Source organism: Thermobia domestica, chromosome 15 (genome assembly GCF_964235325.1).
Source record: "Thermobia domestica chromosome 15, izTheDome1.hap1.1, whole genome shotgun sequence".
Lineage (NCBI taxonomy): Eukaryota > Metazoa > Arthropoda > Insecta > Zygentoma > Lepismatidae > Thermobia > Thermobia domestica.
The window spans coordinates 155,149,671-155,172,119 of NC_137468.1; the positions used below are offsets into that span (position 1 = coordinate 155,149,671).

At 35.3% G+C, this 22,449-nt stretch overlaps 1 protein-coding gene across 1 annotated transcript in view; it reads left to right on the forward strand.

Annotated features, from left to right (window-relative positions):
* Window positions 1–22,449, forward strand: part of LOC145671313 (uncharacterized) — a 70,125-nt gene that overhangs the window by 46,816 nt on the left and 860 nt on the right. The window lies entirely within an intron of this gene.

Genomic DNA, 22,449 nt, shown 5'->3' on the forward strand with positions numbered 1-22,449 from the left:
AAGACTGCCAATAACACACTTCTTTAATAAATGCAATTGTTTTTTCAGCACCAAAGTGACCTTGTTCATGATAGTACTTAACAATTTCAGGAACCATGGAAGGAGGTATACAAATTTTCCAAGAGTCTGGAAAATGATAGTTTCTGTTTAACAAAACACCATTACTTAACTTATAAAAACTTTCAATGTTTCTATTTTTCAGTTTTACATACGGGTCATTAGGATTACGCAAAAACTGGATTATTTTTTATACACTGAATGTTCTTGTTGTTTGATTCTCGATTCTTCGACAGTAAGATTTCCAAAACATGTCGGCAAAACCTCAAATTTATTAATTTCATGTTCTTCAACTTTTGTTTGTAATATTACCCGTGAGAGAGCATCACTCGCCTGATTATCTTTAGCCTTGATATAAATTATTTCTACCTCGAATCCTTGAATTTCAATACTCCATCTCGCTAAACGTGAATTTCAATTTCTTATGTTATGGAGGTATACTAAAGAATGGTGATCGGTGTAAACTTTTATATGTCTACAACAATTGACCCCATTTTCTTAAAGCAACAACAATCGATAAAGCCTCTTTTTCAGTCGTGTAATTTTTTTCAGCTTGTTTTAAAGTTCTACTATGAAACCCAAGAATATGGCGTTCGCCATTGATTTCCTGAAACAAAATATTCCCTAAAGCCACTGAACTACAATCCGTAATGATACAAAAATCATGATCTAATCGTGGATGAGCTAACAATACTTCTTGAGCTAAATCACGTTTCAATTGTTGAAAACTAATTTCACACTCATCATCCCATATCCATTTTTTTTCTTTCTCAAAAGAGCAAACAATGGTTCAGCTTTATGTGCAAAGTTACTAACAAATTTAGAATACCATTGAAACAAACCAAGTACTCGTTGTAATTCTTTCAAATTTCTAGGTCGTGGAAGATCCTTTATACATTGTACGTACGATGGAGCTTTTATTATGCCTTGAGAATTTACATTAAAACCCAAAAAATTAAATTTTGTGTTAAAAAATGAACATTTTTTAAGATTCAACGTCATTCCTGCTTCATGTACATAGTAAATATTTCATCCAACAAACAAATTTGTTCTTCAAAAGACATTGTCGGTACTGAGACGTCATCGACATAACAGACCAGCTGATCATACAATCCAGAACCTAACACTGTAAACAAATCATAAAAGCTACAGACTCATTTAAATATCCAAAAGGAACACGTGTAAATTGAGACATTTTGCCGTTCCAGTAGAAGGCTGTGTAAGGTCTACATTCATCAGACAAACTGACTTGCAAGTAGGATCCAACAAACTCAAGACAACTAAAAAATTGAACACCTTGAAATTTTAATAATAGGTCATCAATCTTGTTTACTTTTAACTGCTTAAGTTTTACATGCTTATTCAAAGAAGTCAAATCGACACAGTACGCAGTTTTGATGTATTCTTTTTTGCTACACATAACAACGGATGAGCGTGAATAGACACACACTCTTCTACAACTCCGTTTTCAAGCCATTCTTTTATTTGTTTTTCTATGTTATCTTTAAATTTAAATGGTAAGGGATATTGTCTCTTGACAATAGGTTTGTCAGTGTCAACTTCGATAGTGTATTCGAAACGATTACATTTACCTGGCACATCACTGAACACACATCTATGTTTAATTAACAAATTATAAAGTTGTTGTTTTTGTTGGTTATCAAGATCAACAATTTCATTTACTTTTTCTTTAATGTCACCTACAGAAGGAAAATGTTCAGTTTCTAGACTATTATTTTCTACTACAGTTCTTGGATTGGTTTGAATTAGAAAAAAGATTTTGTACATACCATGAGATTCTTTTATTTCTTTTTCAATATCGCTAATCTGTTTTCCATACAACTCATACAAAAATTTTGATTCCTGTACTAAATCGAAATTTAATTCTTTCAAAGATTCATTATTTACAACTGGATTTTGGTATATTTCACGTAAATGCTCATATATTTTATCTCTTTCATTAATTTCATTTAACCATTCAGTCATACATTGTTGTTTTTGCTTAAGCAAATTCTTTATTATGGGACATTTACTTTCTAAAGGGTGGCAATCAGATTCACTTTCACAAGAAATTTCTGAATCATCAAAATTAATGACTTACATTGTTTACTGACTCAAACTCCTGACCTTCTCCCTTTTGCCTTGTCAAAATTTTAACTTGGTTGCTATTCCCAGAAGAAGGTGAATTACCATTTACTCTGTCAATTCCGTTTTTCATAGGTACCCTAACGACATTCTGGCCGTGGCCTAACAAAACCGCAAAATCTCTATTCTCAGCAAAATCTATCTTTGCATTTGCTAAAGTAAGAAAATCTCGGCCTAACAAACAAGAACAATTTAAATCATTTACAACCAGAAACCTTACGTCATACATCAAAGGCCCTATTTCTAAACAGGATAATTTCACCATTTACTGATTTCATTCTTTTACCAGAATAATCAACAAGTACAATACGGGAAGAGGTTCTTAATTGAGCGTTAGAAACAATGGAAGAAATAGATTTCCACGATTTAAAGCTGAGCAGGCTAGCAGATGCTCCAGAGTCGCACAAAGCGCAAAATTCTTCATTAAATATTTTTACCTTTATTTCTGCAGTAGCCTGTGACGAAACAATTTGTTTACAATTTCTATTACTATCCCCTTCATCCTCGGATGAACTTTCGTCACTGTCCCATTGTACATTTAAAAGTTTCCTTTCAATAGTAACAACCATTAGTGAGTGCATTTACGTTATTAGCAGAACTTTTACTGACTTCCCTGTGATGAGCACCCTCCACACAGGGAGAATTTAGTTTGGAAAACGAAAACGAACTTGTCCGTTTGAATTAAAAGGAGTAGAATTTACAAAAGGAGGTCTTGGAGACCTAAAATTTCCTTGATTTACAAAATTTGGAAAACCAGGTGAATTTCCAGGCATTTGGCCATTAGGAGAATGCATTCTAACATTACCATTCGTATTTACAGGTTGATTGTTCCCATTTGAGGACTGATAAAACTGATTACCCACTTGGGAATTCACTCTAGGTGGGATTTCCTGACTACAACTGCAAGAATGCGCATCAGAATGCACTTCATCATCATTATTATTATAGCGTTTGTTTTTCTTAAATCCGCGTTTACGCTTGTTATTTTTATTTTGCTGAGTATTTTCACGTGAAAACTTATTACCGTTTCCATTACTCTTACGTTTCTTCTGATTCTCATTGAAATTCCTATTAGTGGATGTCACGTGATTAATTTTCTCAAACTTATAGTTAGATCCCCCTCTAGTATCAGATCTAGGAATGGCTTCCAATTTCTGAATAACTTGTAACACGGTCGACAAAGATAAAGTGGTAAGAGTAGTGAGTTGACGTCTGAAATAAGGAGGAATTAAATTCAGTACCATACTGACAGCAAGTGGTTCTCTAATATCAGGATTCATTTCCTGTATTTTATTGCATCTATAAGAGACAAAGTTGTACACACTTCCATCTGTTTTCGGATCATACGGTTTATTTTGAAGCACCGTTAACTTACTTGCTTCCACTTGTTCGTTCTCAAATTCAGCCTTAAATTTCTTCTTGAACTTTTTGAACGTATCAAAAGAGGAACAATTGTTAATATACCAATTGTACGCGGATCCCGTAAGTAAAAACTTTATAATATCTAAGTCTTGGCTACTTGGAATATTCTTAATTGAAGCCTGATCTTGGAACTTTTTCAAAAATGCAGTCGCGGTAAGTTCGTTCTCATGGCCTGGAAACTTTTCAAATCCTTCTAAATCTCTAAGATTCACAGAAACTTTCCTATCTAATTCTGTTTTTTTTTTTTTTTTTTCTCGCTGGTTTTGAAAAGAACGTGATTTATCTTCCTCATTAGAACTACTAGATTCAAGAGTACTACTACCAGAATCAGAATACATTGAAGTACCTCTACACCTATCTTTGTCGATGTGATCGTCTATTCTTTCTTTTTTAACACGAACGTTCGGAAAAACGTGATTAGAATGTGGGAATTTTTTTACCTGACTTTCTACAAGAGATTGTTTTATTTGTTCTACATCGTTAACAATAGCCTCAACTCTGCTACTAATATCAGCCTCCGTTTCTTCCACTGATTTCTACGATATTACCGTAGTTTCGCATACTAGATTCAACTACCTCCTGAAGTTTTCACATCCAATTTTCACATTTATCCGTCTTTTCAACTAGTTCACTATGCACACGATCTACCTGACTTTCTAGAGATTTTAGTTATCCATTCAATGTACCTATTCTGATTTCACACTTATTTTGTCTTTGATTAAACGCAATTAAAGAGTCATCAAAAGCGTTTATACATTTTGAAAATTCTTCATTTCGTTTTACCGTAACGTTTAACTTTTCGACAACAGACTCTAATTCTACGTTACATTTATTGATTTCGGATTGTATTTGTTCTGTGTATTTCGCAAAATTTTCTTCGCAATAACATTTTACTTTACCTACTTCGATTTGCACCTTTTCCTCAAAGTCAGAACGTAAATTCTCTATCTCTTCAGTAACTTTCTTATTAATAGAAACGAAACCGACTTTATTTTCTTCTGTAATTCTATCTAACCTATGGTATAATTCCGCGTTTGATTTTTCAAATTTTTGATTTACATTCACTGACAATTCTTTAATTGCCTGAAGCAATGTTTGTAAATTAAGATTTTCACTCTCAGACATGTTGACAATTTAAATAAACACAATTATGAAAAAACAATACTAATACTAAATATACCGTTAGTGCATATTAAACCAACTCAATATTTAACCCACACGAAGCTACACATAAACACAATATATGTAACTAAAGGTTACATTAGTTCCGTTAACGGGCGCCATTTTCTGGCGGTATTTCGTTTATAACACACTGATGCATTCCGCTACTTTATTGTTAAAATATAAGTGGTTGGGCGAGTGATAATACAGTGCTTTTGTTTCAGTGGTTAGGAACATTGCCGTCTTAATAGCCTTGCACTATTGTTCACCTTGCGCGCTCCCCCAGCTACACCCCGCCCGGATCCACTATGCAATAGTACCGTCTTTATTGCATACCAGACCCGTGCACAGATACACCTAGTGGCACCCACAAAGTTAACCTGTCACTACCATCACTTCTAACCCACTTTCCCAGAATTCGGAGACTAAAACGTGCTCGTGTAACTCAGTGTAAGGGCACTATATTAAGCTGTATTTACAACATTAACACTAAGTATTTAAATACACTTATGAACAAAACATAGTTACTAGTTTACTTAAAACGCTTCATTCTCATGCATACAGGTGATCAAAGAAAACGCAAGGTTTCATCCATATCTGGAAATTTATATATATATAATTCAACTGAACATTGTTAACACTTCTGTAATTATTAGTGTTCTAATCGACGATTATATCTTTGCCGTAGGCCCTATTTTCAATTGCCGCGATTCGCGATTAAGTAAACATCTTCTTAGAGGGAAAAACCCTTTGTTTTACTTATCTGTCCCGTAGTCCATCTCCAACCTGTTTTTAGGTAATAAATGTTCCACTGTTAATGATCTTCATGTTATTCAATGAATTTCACTTTGAATTCATTGTTCGTTATAAATAATATTCTAAAGAACTTCTTTTATCTATACATTTACGATATTTTTACCAACTTCTCTCACCGATGTTCCTCTTCGAATCAATCCACTGTTGCTAGTGCCTTCTCACCAAGGTGCTCCCACTACCAACACCACACAATGGATAACGTAATCGTTAAAAATAACCATGAAGCACTGTGGTTAGGAATGCAGAGGGAGTAAATTTTATAACCATATTTTTAGAAGCGAAAGGAGTTTCTGCGTCGCAAAGACGCACACATACATATACACTTTTGTCTGTTTGCGAAGAGAAATTTCTCAGAGCTGCCTTTGTACGAGGTTTACTTAGAAAGTTATATATATATATATATATATATATATATATATATATATATATATATATATATATATATATATATATATATATATATATATATATATAATATAACTAATAATAAATGAGCTATCTTTTAATGTTATAACTTACAAAGATACATTGAAACCATGTTTATTTTTACAGTAAAAATCCAAATACCTGCTGTCGATGTTGTAAAGCATTTACTCAAAAGAGCCTTTAAGACCCACAGTTCTTCATTCATCTCAAAATACACATACTTGGCTTCAATATGGTAAAATGTGTAGTCACAAAGCTGGAATCTTTCTTTATACTCCAGTCAATATATACATAACCCGGAAAAAATCATAAGCTGAAATTTTGCACATATCTTAGAGAACGTGTATATAATAACATACTAAATGTCTGGAAATATCCGGTGACGGGTTTGGTCGTCATATTGGAAAATAGCCGTCAAACCGTGTGTGTTTTTTAAAAGTAATAACTGCTTCTAACTTTAATACCTACAACTTACGTTGTATTTCCACTATTCATGTTATTTGTACTTCTTTCAAATAACAGAGGACAACGCTTACAGACGATGCTTCACACTTAAGAGTTTACTACATGTGGGAAGAAATGGAGGGATTTCTTTTTAAAAATCCCCAAAATTTCCCTTCTTAAAAGTTTTCTTATACGTTGACTTAGAAAAGATCATAACAAGCTAAAGCTTTGTACATTCCTTTGAGAAGGTGTATACAATAGGGTAGGCCGAAAAAGCCTTTTTATTTTTTATAAGTCGCTGTAGCGCGGAAAAGTTGCCTTTGGTACTGATTGGAAAAATTAAGAAAAAAAGTTTGAAATCGATTAACATCTTCCGTTCGCGTATCGCAGTTAAAGTTTACCAAAAATGACGAAAATCTTGAGATTTTTAATTTCTTTTGTCTTATAAATGAATATTAGTTAATCGATTCCATGATTTATTTTCGCTTATATAAATTAGTTACAGTGTGTTGTTTTGTTTTATGTTTTCCAATTGCACAACTTTACTGAAATGTTTTTTCCAAAAATAAAACTCATACTTTATGTCTGGGGTAATTTTGCACATATGAGGTAAATGATTGGTTTAAAAAACAAGCAGATTGATGGGAAAATATTTCACCGCAGTCCGACAATTTACTGGATTTAATTCCACTTCCCCTCCCCTTCTGCAAGATAGCTTGACTTTGAGAGTGTTCGAGCCTTGTTGCTGAATGCTGAACGCTGCAAGTTTTGACACGCATTCCGTGTCCGTCACGTCATCGTCATTTCCTCACTTAGTGATTAAGTGTGGCGTTGTGCAGAAGTCCTCTTCAGTGTTAGCTGTGTTATTACATTTGTATTAGTTGTTCTTTATAATCTTGAATCATAGTGCTTAGTATTTTTGTTGCATTCCGTGCGGTGATCTTTCGTAGCGCTACAATGGCAGCTTCGAAGATGATTACGAGGCAAAACTTTGAGTGTCCTCTTTTTGGTCATCCCAGAGATTTGCCACTAACTAAACTGCCTACATATGAAGATGTACTTCGGTGTTGTTTTCACGAAAGACTACAATTGTACCCACAAACAAACAATGCAAAAGTGAGCTTTTCAAAAGTTCCTAGGATAGTAGCAAGAAAAACAAAAAAAAATTATGATAGAGCGTCCATTCCTACCGTTACTGAGTACAGGATCGTGCAGCGTGTTGTTGCGTACCATGACAGTTACTATAAACTGAGAAAGTTGTACGGTCGTGATTTGAACAAGCCAACATTTGCAAAGATCAGACTTCAAGCAAAGATCATTGTCGTTATTTCATGTGGCGGCATACAAATCTATCATTTTGAACTGTACGTGTGATAAGACAGAACATTTGTGTGAATGTTTAATTTCTATCAAGTGCAAGTGTGAAAAGTCTAAGAAGATAACTGCCCTTGAGTTACGATTCATCTACTTTCATCAAAGGAAGTGTGGTTTGGCCAAAATTGGATCAATAGTTCTTCAAGAAACGAAAAGGCTAACTTCAAGACTGAGAAGAAGGAACTACAAACATAAACGTGTTTTTAATGATACGCCTTCGAGTTCATCAACCATTTTTTTGAAAACGACCCTACAGATTGTTTCAGTTCAAGACTTCAACAAGACGGTTCGGGCTCTTCCGAGTTCTGTGACAGTGAAAATGAGTTCGTCCCAGATATCCCCACCAAAACTCCGTCAAAAGGCAAATGAGAATAAAACTGAAGACAACGGCACTAAATAGTGATAGGTTTGGTGTATCTGACCGTGCTACTGCTGCAATTGCTTCCAGCGTTCTACAAGGTATTGGAATGGTGACAGACCCGGCTATTCTCACGTGGTCGATAAAAAATAAAATATGGAGAGAGGAAAGTCATATCAGGAGATCTTTGCAGTGTAAAGCTGATACTTTGATGGGCCCAAAGATGATACCTTGGTAGTTGAAGAACGTGATTCTAAGTTATTTCGTAGACTTCAAAAGAGGAGCACTACACTATCATTCAAGAACCTGGATCGACATGTATATTGGCCACGTTTCTCCATCATCGGGATCTTCTACTGATATCGCTTCCAGCATAATTTCCTACTTGACTGAAGTTGACATTTCTTTGGACGAATTAGATGTTGTTGGCTGTGATGGTACTGTTACCAATACAGGATGGAGGAATGGTGTAATTCGGCAAATTGAACTTCATATAGGTAGACCGTTACAGTGGCTGTATGTCTTCTCCATTTTAATGAGTTGCCTCTCCGCCACCTATTTCACACGTTGATGGGGATACAACAGGTCCGAAAACCTTTAGTAGGCCGATCGGTCAACTGCTTAATGGCTGTGAAAGATTACCTGTAGTTGAATTTGATAGAGTTGACTGCATAATCCCTGAAGTAGACCGTCAAATTCTCAGCAAAGCCCAGCAGTACCTTTTGGATATTTCAAGATCAGTAAATGCAGGGGAATATCCAAAAGACTTGTCCTATCGAGACCCTGGCCCTATGTCGCACTCAAGATGGCTGACAACCGCAAACAGAATTCTCAGGTTGTACATCAGTACTGAAAATCCCTCAGAAGGTCTTAAAGAATTGGTGCTTTTTATATTGCGTTTGTACGTGCCTTTGTGTTTAAAATTAAAACAAGCCATTCCTTTTCAGATGGTTCGAAACATCTTTTTAAAGCAATTGCTACAACAAGATACGGTACCTCCCTGAAACTCTTCGGCAAGTGGTAGAGCCTGTAATTGAGAGAAACGGATTTTTTGCCCATCCAGAAAACTTGCTCTTGGCTATGATAACGGACGAAAGGAAATATATTAGAGAACTTGCTCTTAGACGAATAATAAAGGCAAGACAGGCAAAAACTAAAGGAAAGACAATCAGGAACTTCATACCACCCAAACTCAATTTTAGTGCTAAAGATTATACTGAAATGATTGACTGGTCGACCTGCAAAGTATCTTCTTCTCCATTGTTGCGTCGAATCAATGATGATGAAATCAGTCTCCTTACACGGAGTAGCATGGTACTCGATTCGGAAGTTGTAAGAGGATTCCCTTGCCACACACAAGCTATCGAGAGACATGTAAAACTGGTAAAAGAAGCAGCTGGCAAAGTATGTGGTGCTCAGCCAAGAGATGAATATATCAGGGTAACTCTGCAATCCAGAGCTACTATGCCACATTGCAGCCAAAAATCTCATTTCAAAGTGAATCCTCATTGCTAAAACAAGTTAAAAAATCAAGGATTAACTAAAAATATGTAAAACACACCTGCATTGGATGGTTGGTTGAGAAGGGTGTGGGTGGAACTCGAACTGCAGCCACCTCCTTTTGGTGAGTTCTGGGTCATTACAATTTTAAAAAAAATAATAAAATAAAAAGTTGCATGAACGGTTTTACAATGTTCATTTTGCTTTTTCAACCAGTCATTTAACTGAAATAATCCAAACTATGTTATACAAATTAAAAGTGTTATTTTTGGAAAATAATTTTCAGTTATTTTGTGAATTTAAAAGACAGTAACTATTTTTTACAGTTTAATATAATTTATATTACAGAAAATAAATCATGGAATCGATTAACTATTATTTATTTATAAGACAAAAAAAAATTAAAAATCACAAGATTTTCTTCATTATTGGTAAACTTTAACTGCGATGCGCGAAAGGAACATGTTAACCGATTTCAATTTTTTTTCTTAATTTTTCTAATCAGTACCAAAGGCTACTTTTCCGCGCTATAGCGACTTAAAAAATAGTTTTCTTCAGCCCACCCTAGTATACAACAACATACTAAAAGTCCTGAAATATCCTGTGACGGGTTTGGCCGCCATATTGGAAAATGGCCAACAAAGTGTAGTTTTTCAATGTAATGACTGATTCTCACTTAAATAGCTATAACTCACGTTGATTGCACTTTTGCTGTTATTTTTACTTCATTTGAATAACAAAAGACTATTCTTACAGATTACGTATTGCATTTAATAGTTTACTTCATATGCCAGAAGTAACGGAGGGATTTCCTTTTAAAAATCCCCAAAATTTCCCTTCTTCCAAATACTTTTCTTGTATATTAGCACAGAAAAATCACAAGCTCAAATTTTGCATATACCTTAGAGAACATGTATATAACAACATACTAAATGTCCTGAAAAATCCGGTGACGGGTTTGGACGCCATATTGGAAAATGGCCGCCGAATAGTGTTTTTTAAAGGTAATTACTGTTTCTGACTTTGATAGCTATAGCTCACGTAGTATTTGCATTATTGATGTTATTTTCATTTCATTCAAATAACAAAGAGCTACGCGTACAGACCACGTATTATACTTATCACTTTATTCGACACGCGAGAAGTAACGGAGGGATTTCCTTTTAAAAATCTTCAAAATTTCCCTTCTTTCAAATAGTTTTCTTATACATTAACCCCGAAAAAAACAAGGTGAAATTTTTGCACATAGCTTTGGGAAGGTGTGTATAACAACAAACTAAAAGTCTTGAAATATCCGGTAACAGGTTTGACCGCCAAATAGTGGTTTTTAAAGGTAATAACAGGTTCTCACTTTAATCGCTATAACTCACATTGTATTTGCACTATTGAGTGTTACGGTTTAGTTTAATTTACTTCGAATAACAAAGGACTAGGTTACCGACACTTTCCAGTCTACTATACACAAGAGAGAAGTTACGGAGGATTTTTTTTTAAAAAAAGTCCCTAAACTTTTCTTCTTCAGTCTTCTTAATTAGTTAACAATCTCGTCCTCTGAGCGTAGCAATTAACCCTTTCAATTTTTTTGGCCTGTATACAGGCCATGGCGTCGACCTTCGGAATTAGCTTTATAAATCTAGTAAAGCTTTTCACACCGTGTTTTTTGCATTTATTCAAGTATGGAAGCATCAAAGAACATGTTTTATGGGCATTTTGCAGTCACGTGTGCGATGCCTGGGGGCAGTGACGTCACAAACAAGGAAGGCGGCTTTTAAAAAAGAGTAAATTTTAGACGACCTTTTTTTTAAAAAAAATTCGTGACGCATCCCTATTAATCATAGAAACATAGTTTGTACATCGTTGGTTTCGTTATAAAGCAGTTTTCAAATGTAGCACTCAAATTTCCCTATTATGTACCGCAAGCGGGAAAATCCCGCCCAGATCGAAAAAAGGGATTTTTAGGGGAAATTTTCTATTTTTTCTAAATTTCTTCCCTCAGGGACATATAGACATACTAGCAGCGTTCACCCCGCTTCGCTGCGGTCACCCCGGAACGCAATAAACTTTGTTACTTAGATAATTTTTACTTTTTCGCTTTCAAGTGATATGATAAAAACCATAGAAGATTGCAGTAAATCTTAACATTATATCGCCTGTCATTTATGTTAACCCGCCCCGCTTCGCTGCGGTCATCCCGGTGCTGGCATATTGTAAAAGTGTCTCTAAAAATAAGCAAATCAATTAAAAAATTTTAAACAGAAGATTCAAGCTATTTTCCGCTGTATATCGCCTGTCATTTATGTTAACCCGCCGAGTGACACGGTCATGCGGGTTGCATATAAATACGTTTATTTTTACCTATGATGAACTAACAAAGGATTTGTGGACACCTGAATGGTCAATTATCTCAAGACACTGGTAATTAAAAATTAAAGTGATATGATAAAAACCATCTAGGGTCCAAATCCTAATAACCCCCCAAAAATGAAAGAAATTGGTTCAGCCGTATTAGCGTGATGAGCGGACAAAGAATTGTACGTTCTCTTTTATATATATAGATTAGAATTGGCACCGTTGGAAACCTACTCTTATTTGGAACAAAGCGAGATACAAGTCATGATCCTAGTGTAAATACAAATGTGCCAGAAAATTTTCCAATATTTCAATTCTTGCTTTATTTACACATTTTTAGTCAATTAGTTTAGTAAAATATCTAGAGTATTATCACTATTTATCCTAAAATCATGAATGATACCTCATTCTCTTCGGCATGAATCGGCCTTTTGAACAGTATAACTTGCATATCCCTATCGTGCACCTGAGGGAAGAAAATATCCCCAAAAGGGACGCCCCTCTGTGCGCCCAGGGTGATAACGCTCAGCGCCCAAAATATTTCGAAATACACTACATAGTGTATGTACGAAATACCAATCTGTAACTGTACGAAATACCAATCTCATATCTTGAAAACTAAGGGCGAGAAAATTGACCCATGTCTCAACAACATGCATATTCCCGTATAACATGAAAAAAACGCCGAATTCTAGATAGAAATTCTCCGTGAAAAAGATCAATATTTGTTCAAAGTCAAGCATAACAGAATTATAGTATTATGTGAAACAGCAAATTGTACTTAATTTATGGAACTCGATGCAAGTCCTTCCAGCATGCTCCATCTTCTGACACGCAGCAGTACACTTTGCACTTCAAGCACATGTGGTATGTCACGTAATCTTTGCTTTGTCTTATAGCAGGGTTTGCACCTCCTTTGCATTTAGTTTTCACAGGCGCATGCTCTGCAGCCTCCAGGAAATTACTCTCAGATGTACGAAGGCCATGCACCCGTGACGGACCAGCCATACCAGCCTTCTCGAATTTCACCAACTGATACAACAGAATTCTTCGAAATTCGTCATGGAACTTGACCTCCTCTTTCAATGCGTCGTTCATGACGTAGGAATTGACAACTGCTCCGTCGACCAAATGAAAAAAGAGCTTTGCCTTTCTCCACTTCATACCAAATGTCGTTGACATCTGATCAGGTTTGTCAACGAACCGCATACACAGATTATAGTCTACGATTATGTCAGGTTTGGGGCAGTTGCCACTCTGATTACGGTAATTCCGAGTGATAGGAGGAACATATATGTTCGACAACATGTACACCTCTCTCTTGTCCTTCCAACATACAGCAGCCAGTTCGCCTTTCTGGAAAGAGACAATGTAACCTTTCTTGAGTTTCAATTGCTTTGGACCAAAAGAAGGTGGCATCCATTTCCTTCTTGGTTAACTGTGCCGCATGCTCGAATTCCCATTGACTCAAGTCCTTCATACAAGGGCATATTATGGCCAACATATTTCAGCTCTTTGCCAACCTCACAACTAGGTCGTGGGTGACAGAGTGTTCTTTCTTAGTCACGTCTTGAAATTTACCAAGACAAACCTCCATTTTGTGGGTATAACCTAAAGCATCAGTGATTTGGAATATTTTTATTCCAAAACGCCTATGCTTCTTAGGTATATGCTGTTTGAGAGAGAGACTACCTTTGAACAAGACAATAACCTTATCGATAGATACACACTGTGTTGGGTCGTATGCTTTCGAGAAATTGTCATTTATCTCGTCAAAAAAAGCATCTGAATTTCCACAAGCGGTATGTTGGAGAATTACGATCCGGACTCTGCTTGTTATCCTCAAACTGTAGGCTTCTCAGAATATAAAGGAATCCGTTTACAGACATGGTATTGCTATAACATGAGGGTAATCAAATCCCTTTGTCTTTCAATAGTCTATCAATTTATTACGGCGATTCAAGCCCATTGTTAGGTATACACCGAGAAAAACACAGAACTCCTCCATCGAGAAAGGTTGTTCATGTGACGACTTTGCACGGTTTCCAGCCCTTTGGAAGAACTGGTCCATATACAAGTTATTTGTTCCACTACCAGTCTGAGAACTTCCGTAGTAAATAAATAAGAGAGAGGGACAAACAAATCAAGCGGCCGTTCATCTCCATGAGAGAGAAACCGATTCGTCATCCCCGGGTTTCCAGTAAACCAGGGAACCTGGGGAGTAACAACATTCTGTCGACTGTGTTCATCAACTTGCAACAAGTCCGTTTGCCTTTTACGCGGAAGGGCGCTGCTGGTGGAAGGTTGAGCAACATCGTCGTCAGAAGAATCATCGTTCTCTCTTTCAGAGACATGCAAAGCAGCATTTCCAGCATCTAAATCCTCTTCGTCTGCCTCATTCTCATCCGAAAAATCACCACCCCTTTCCCCCTCAATTCTCTCTTCAAAATCATCCTCATTCTCCACATCAAACTGACTTTCCATTTGCTCGTCTTCGGTGTCGTATCCCTCAAGAATTTCACGTATCTGACAGGGGCGGATCCAGGGGGACGATCGCCCCCCGAGAAGAGGCAACTTTCTTATATATATAAATAAACCCATCCCAAAGTTTGGAGCCCTTAAAAGTAGCAGTATGACAACCCACCGCCCCCCTCCCAGAAGTCGGTCCTGGATCCGCCCCTGGAGAGCTGGAAAGTGCCATACTAAGTTTCGAAAAATACTACCTATAACTCGAACCAATAAACACACTTTTCCTGCTTATTATACAAGAGTGCAAACACTGTTACTTCGCGAACGACACACAAAAAGATTCTAGACACTACACTCCTAACAACCTCACTCATGCCCGGTTGCACCAACCGAGGATTAATCCGTGGATAGGGATTAAACTAAAGTTAATCATCGAAGTGAGGATAATGTGTTGCACCAACACTGATCTGAAGATTATATTGCCAAATCGTCGAATTAAGATTAGCCATCGAAAACGGGAGTTTAATCCTTGATAACGTCGTGATAAGCTGTGAGTAGATGAATCTGAAGTGCTCGAACAGATAGAATATGCTATCCGACCTAGAAGAATAATGAGACAGGGAAAATCCTTTTGAGTACTTCAACGATGATGCATTTTGTAATCGTTTTCTCCTGTCGAAGTACTCTGTTTTGTTGCAGGATTGCTTGCAGAAGATTATATCAATAATTTGGCTGTTTATGTGGTTATTTATGTGGTTATGTGGATATAAATGGTGTTACTGTGCTTATTTCAATTGTTCCTAAAGCAAGAAAGTGATATTTGTATCAATAAATATGTGTCATTACTACAATGGATCGATTAAAGTAGCATACTTGCACTAATTCATTATATTCATTGACTTATTTATTATAGTTTGTGAATTGAAGAAGTGTAGCTTTTAGTGGGTACCTAGTAGAGTTGGACATAGTAGGTTAAATTTACCTCACATTTAAGGTAATTATATTTATAAGATTCGACCTTGCTGCAAGACACTCTCTTGGGGTCAATTACATTTTATGGTATACACTACGAAATTCGTTCATTTAACAGGTCTATTGGCATTTTAAATCTTTACAATTTTGGTTTATTTGCGTTGAATATGCCCTTGTATATTAAATACTGCGGAAATAAGTGTGAAAAGAAAAGTAATAAACCGAAGCAGAAAATTGGAACATTAACTTTGTATGTCATAAACTAGAATTGCTCCCATCCTTACATTAAATCTGCTAGCATGTTCTGCAAATTTTACAATAAAAACTATTGATTGCTACCATCGTGCTTCTACCAATAATCGTGCCCCTATACTTGTTATGTATATATTTTTAAAAAATGTAAACAAATTTTGATTAAAATTTCCGGTGCACTTTTACTGCACGGATCCATAAATTTGTAAAATTTACAGACCAAATTTGTAATAATATTTTAACAGACTAATGTGTTACTAATCGAAATATGTTTTCTTCTTACCTGAAGACATCCCAAAGACATAGCTACGTAAAAATATATGAGAGGCAAACCTGTTATTTGCGGACAAGGTACTAGATTACTGGTCCCCCTTCACATTGATCAGTAATAAAGACAGAAATCAACGTGCCGTGCGGGGATCTAACCGGCCTTCACTCGCTAACGCTCGCTCGGCAGTACTGTGTAAATTAAATGTATAAACTTTAGTACAGAAAGAAATCAACCCAGCTACTAACCTACATGAGGGACCAGTAATCTAGAATCTTCCTCGTGGACTTTTCTATAAGGTAGCTATTAATCATAGTATATGATGATGTGCTAATTCATGCTGCGCAACGACAAATGTCTCAGCTTAAGATGTTCACATAATTATGAAATTTGCGTTATTAATGTGTTATGTTGATTTGAGCATTTGTGCTGTATCGCCGGACTACACGAAAATCGAAACAAAAAAGTATATTTCGTTAGATTAGGTTATAACATTATATTAGGTTAGAGTTAAGTTTAGAGTTACCCCTCCGTTTACTTATATAAAAATTAGGAAAATTTACAGGAGAAATGCGGTGAGAAATGATTTGGAGTTTTTATGCGTTGTTTAGGTATGTAACTTTGGCAGTAAAGTTATGTTTAATAGGAGAAAAGATATGTGGAAGTGGGTACTATTTGCAAGACGCGGAAGGTTCGATGATTCAGCAGCGTGCCCATTTTATGTCAAGAACAGAACCCTTCTAACCCGTTCCTACTCCTACTCTTACTACTACTACAGCCTATACTATGGATCCGGATAGTAAATCTGCACGTTTGATGTTTTTACTGCTTTTTTGTAGGTATGAAACTGGAGGAGCAACTCTAAACTTAAGCCCTAGATTAGATTAGGTTGAGTTACAAGTCAATTATCTTGAAAACAGATACGTATAAACTTTTACAGCTTGGAATAAAAAAATCAATATATTCGTATATATAAGGAGTCCGGATATAGGTATGGTATAAAAACTACAGTGCAAAAAACATAAAACAACTTGTGCTAGGTGGCCACTATAAAGAAAAAATGCTTCCTACCCAGTCGGGGCAGGGCGAAGCTAGTGGACCCACACGATAACGCAGAAGTGTATCCGAAAGGAGCGGGCGCGGAGCGGCGTGTACGCGCGCAAGCGAGGGTAGTGAAAGCATGAGAATTTTGGTAATGATACGAGTTTCAATAGCACTTGTCATGGCTTCATACTAATAACTATCTGCACTGTTTGCAGAAATATATTGTCGTAGTGGACACCTAGCAGGTTAGTTGGTTAACTTACATTTAGTTAGGATATAATTCGATAAAACTCAAATACGAGTGTCTGAACTTTGACACATACGCGCCATTTCCACACTGCCTTATCTGCCACTTAATCATAGCAAGTGTACCTATCCGCCAAATAGTCCCTTCCGCCTACATATGTAATGCCGCTTACATCGAAAACAACCAACAACAGACACTTCCTTAACTTCAACTTTTCCCATCACATGACTTTCAATAATTCTTCATCAGAAGTCAAAATAAATTTACCAATTTACCTGGTAAATTTTCTAAAACTGGTCCGGCGATACAGCACTTAACCCTTAATTTGGAACACAAATATTCAAGCAATAAAAAAAAATCGGGATATTACCTATAACGTTTTTAGTAACGAACAAATACATTATTCAACATGTAAGGTTATTTGATGCCATATATAGTGCTTGCACTATCCTCGTTTATATCTATACTCATCTTCGCTAATTCACACCCTCGCTACCGATCAGGTCACTCCTCTGCGCTCCTATCGTAACTTGTTTAGATAGCATTCATGCTTTTAGTGACCATCTAGCAAGAGTTGGTTAGTGTCTTTTGCGCAATAGTTCTTATCGTATATTTATTTATTTATTTGCCTGTTTTGCATACAAATGAGAGTATTCTCGAGCACTATACATACACTGAAGTTCCCCTAAAATGAATCTGTACAAGGGAATGCAAGTCCTCATCCAAGAATGATTATTTAAGATACAAAAAGTCGATTTACTGAAAAAGAAGTATATATATGCAATAAATTTGTGCTGGATCCGTACGTAAATCTGCACCGCATTGCCAATTGGTAACATTATGCAAACCCGACAGTCAACTACTAAAATAAACTTTACTTTATAAAGATGACCATATTTGCGTACACCAGTGCTACTTTCTGGAATGAAGTATAACCAACTGGCAACGCAAATGTAAACTTAACCTTTTTTTTTCAGCGGAACTGGCGAGGCGATGTAGATGTAAATCTATATCAAAATTTGGATTTTAAAAAGGTAGTCCGAACAGAGTCGTGGGGGGCGAGACGGGGACATATAACCTCATTGTTGATGTCCCCATTATTCCCCCACTCATACTCATATAACTGTTAAATGCAGTGTGATGGTGAGACACAGCAATATGATGAGTTAACCTAACCTAACCTTTCCTACTCTGCCCTACACTTCAAAATAATGGCCTAAATATTGATTGTAAGGTAACCTAACTTACCTCTGGTGCGTGGGGTCCCTTGTTCGATTGCAGGCCAAGTAAATTTGTTTTGGAGAAGATCGTGTCCGTGGGTTTTGTCATGTTACTCCTGTTTCCTCCAATTCTCATTCCACCAATTTTTCTATCATTCACTTGTCTTCCTTAGCCTAAATGGCATAACGTGGGACGTTAAACTTAAAGATTTCATTTCATTTTTCTGTCCTACATTTTAAAATAGTGGTTAAACATTGAGTTAACGAACGGTTGAGTTAGCTATCCTATCTTATACTTAAGTGCAAATACCGAACGTTGGATTTTAAACAAAACGGTATTTGTGTGAAGCTTAGCGTAGTTTGTAGTCAAAAATTATTTAAGAAAAATGAACCACCCACCCTTACTTGAAAACGTCTCTTAACAGCCGGATAAAGGAGTTTGATCTGCTAGAACAAACTATTCTTCTATTTTTTTTTCAATTTAATATTTGGGCCCTAGATATCTATATTTGATTTGGTTTGGAGTCTAGCATCCCTTTCAGCAGCGAGGCTATATAAGATGCGGTCCTACAGCTTAATGTAAGATCCGAACTACATGAGCTCTCGCCGGCTGATCTTTCACACCATTCCGCTTATCCGAAAAAAGCGCTGGTAGATATATATATAGCCTCATGTTTCACATGTTTTACATAGTCCATTGTGATTGCTGATTGACCTGGTTCTTGGAAAAAACGTAACTTTTCCAACTAATTGCTTAGTTAACGGGTTTTACGCATTAAAATGTATAATAATATATTTACTGTGTTTTTGAACAGTTAGGCTATGTGAAACATGAACCTACAGCTTAACGTTGAATCTAAATTTTACGCCAAGAATTGAACTGCACAAGAAAGATTTGTATAATAATATTAATAATAATAATACCATATTTACGACGTCTTTTAACAGTAAAGCTATGTGAAACGTAAACTTATAGTTGGTGGGTGGGATTTAATTCACACGAGTTTATTATGGGAATGGAAACTAACAGTAAAAACAATAATAAACTTATGAGGCACGTTAATATAGGTTGTCCATGGTTGAAAATTTTATACTCTTTTAATAAATTAGTCGGAGCAACTTACGCGGAAATAATTTTTTGTTTTGTTTTGCAAAAGACCCGTGTACCCTTAGTTACTGACGCGCCCAGTTAATAGGTTGTTTATGGTTGAACATTTTATACCCTTTTAATAAATTATTCGGAGCAACTTACGCGGAAATATTTTTTTTGTTTTGTTTTGCAAAAGACCCGTGTACCCTTAGTCATTGACGCGCCCAGTTAACATAGGTTGTTTATAATTAAACATTTTATACTTTTCTAATAAATTAGTCGGAGCAACTTATTTTACGGATTGATTGCTAAGCAAGCACAGAACACTTACAGTGTGAACCTACAAATAATTTCGAAAATATTAAAAATTGTGAACCTACATGAGCTTTCCGCTTAGAATTGAGCCCTAACGTTAAAGTTGTGTACGTTATCCGCTTAGCCATGAATGAGCCTTAACACTTTTTGATTAACGTGGATTTACATTAAGTTTTTAGTATTATGAGTGTTATATCTTTGAAAAACTTCCTTTGAAATATAGAAATGGATATTCCAATTATATGAATTGTTGTTAAAAGAAACCTACGGTAAGAAAGAAATATGTTAGTTCCCTAGATTTGCATTAGTAATGATTTTTCCCTAGATAATTTACGCAAAGCGAACGGTTCCACTAACATAGGAAATCTTTATTAGTATTCTTAGGTTACACGTATACTTTTTCCATTAATGAAGATTATGTAGATGTTTTTTTAATTCAAAGCAGTTATTTAACCCATACTTGTATTACTTGAATTATAGAACTAACTTCCAATGGTTGAAATAATTTTCAAAACATACGGGCCTATTAAAAGTTTTAATATTATAGGAACAACAGAGAAAATTTGACATGTTTATCCCTTTATTTATTAACTAATGGTTATTAACTAATTATTAAGAAAAGAAATGTATCATTTATTGAAATAAATTATGGTATACATTACCTTAAAATTAAAGAGAGATTGTTTATCATTGTAGAAAAGTTTGTTGTATACTAAATCCTATTTCAGAATATTTACCCAAAGGTCTCACGACTAGCACCAATTTATTATAGTAATAGTATTAAAATAATAAGTATTTCTTGAAAGAAATAGATGCATGTATTATTATTGCATTTAATATATATATATATATATATATATATATATATATATATATATATATATATATATATATTGTGTTTGTTCAGTTGAGGGTGGAATTAAAATTAAAGTACAGAGCGTAAACATGTGAAGCAAATGCGTTTTTTTTTACTTTTTTAATAATTGATTTGTGTGAATACTGTTAGGAAAATAATTTGAGTTGTTTGACTTTTGCAATAGTATTGAAAATTGTTTTACGTATTATTTTTTGAGGGGTGAGAAGGAAGTGGCTATATCCTATACTAATTTTATAAGAAAAAAACAATTATACTGTGAATTTTAGATTATTTACACTGATGTTAGATAGTAAAACACGTAAGGTGACTTCCTAGTTTTACCGCGAATGTTTATTTATACTAAGCTTTAGCTATTATAAAAAGCGATGTGAGCGCTAGTTTATGTATTGGAAATTGAATTTGAGCATGCTTGCACCGGCTTTAATGAATACGTTATGTGTAAGCAATTGGGAATTGAAGTACGATACCGTTTACAGCAAATGAAAAACATGACATACGAGCTGTGGGCAATAAATAATTGTTGTACTACACTATAAACTACCATTGGTTGGAAAATAAAATCATGTTTTACTTATTAGGAATTAAATTATTATTTTAATGCACCTTTTGACCGTAAATGCATGCGTTAGGAATTGGGTTTGCGTTTGCTGCTACCGAGAATTAAATTTGCGCACGGCTGCGCTGGGAATTAAACCCGCGGGCGTTTGATTGTACCAGTTTGCGTTTGGAAAGCGTGAATTAAACCTGCAAGTGTTTGAATTAATGTGCCATTTATTAGCGTGGTTACTATTATTATTTTAAAATAGAAAATGATGCATAATTGATATAAATAATTAAATACAGTGTGTGTGTTCAAAAGAATTTGAGATAAAAAAAGAAAAAAACTACATGACAATTTAGAATTTCCCGCTAATTGAAACGTTTGTTTGTTTGTTTGGAGGTTATTTTACCCTACTTTTGAATTTTGGATTTTTTTAGGTTTAACATAGAAAATTAAAGTCCTTATACTGATTTTGATCAGTCATAATTCATTTTCATTGACCATAAGAAGATATAGCGATATATAGATTTTTTTGGTTAAGGATTTCGAAAGACGGATTTACTTTTGAGTTTTAGGAGTGTTTTAAAATTTGCAAATTGAGCTTAACCAAGCTTTTTAGTGTTAATTATCTGTATTTCCTTAAGTTTGTTTTGTTGGATTTAGGTTATTAAAAGATTTCTAAAACCGACTTGGAACCGTTGCACTAAAGGCGGGAATGTTAGGTAAAAGCATTAGAAATTGAGCCCAAAAGGTGGGACCCGCCGCGATTTCATTTTGGATATGTTTGGAAAAAAAGGCGGGTACGTTAGGAGATTTCCCTAGAAATTCAAGACAGGACCGTTCTAACAAATGTTGAGAGCCTTAATGACTATTCTAGGGGACGAATTGAGTACAGGGATTGCTTGCATTAATTATGGAAATATTATTGATCGAGTTTTTTATACGCGAGGATCAAGATTACAGATTTGTTATTTAAAAGCATGGAAGCTTAACGTAAGCAAGCGTTTAGAATATTATTTATTTTTTGTGAGAAATTATATGTATGGCTATTGGTTCCCAGGTGTTTCACAGAAAGGAAAAAAACAAAAGAATTTTTGTACAA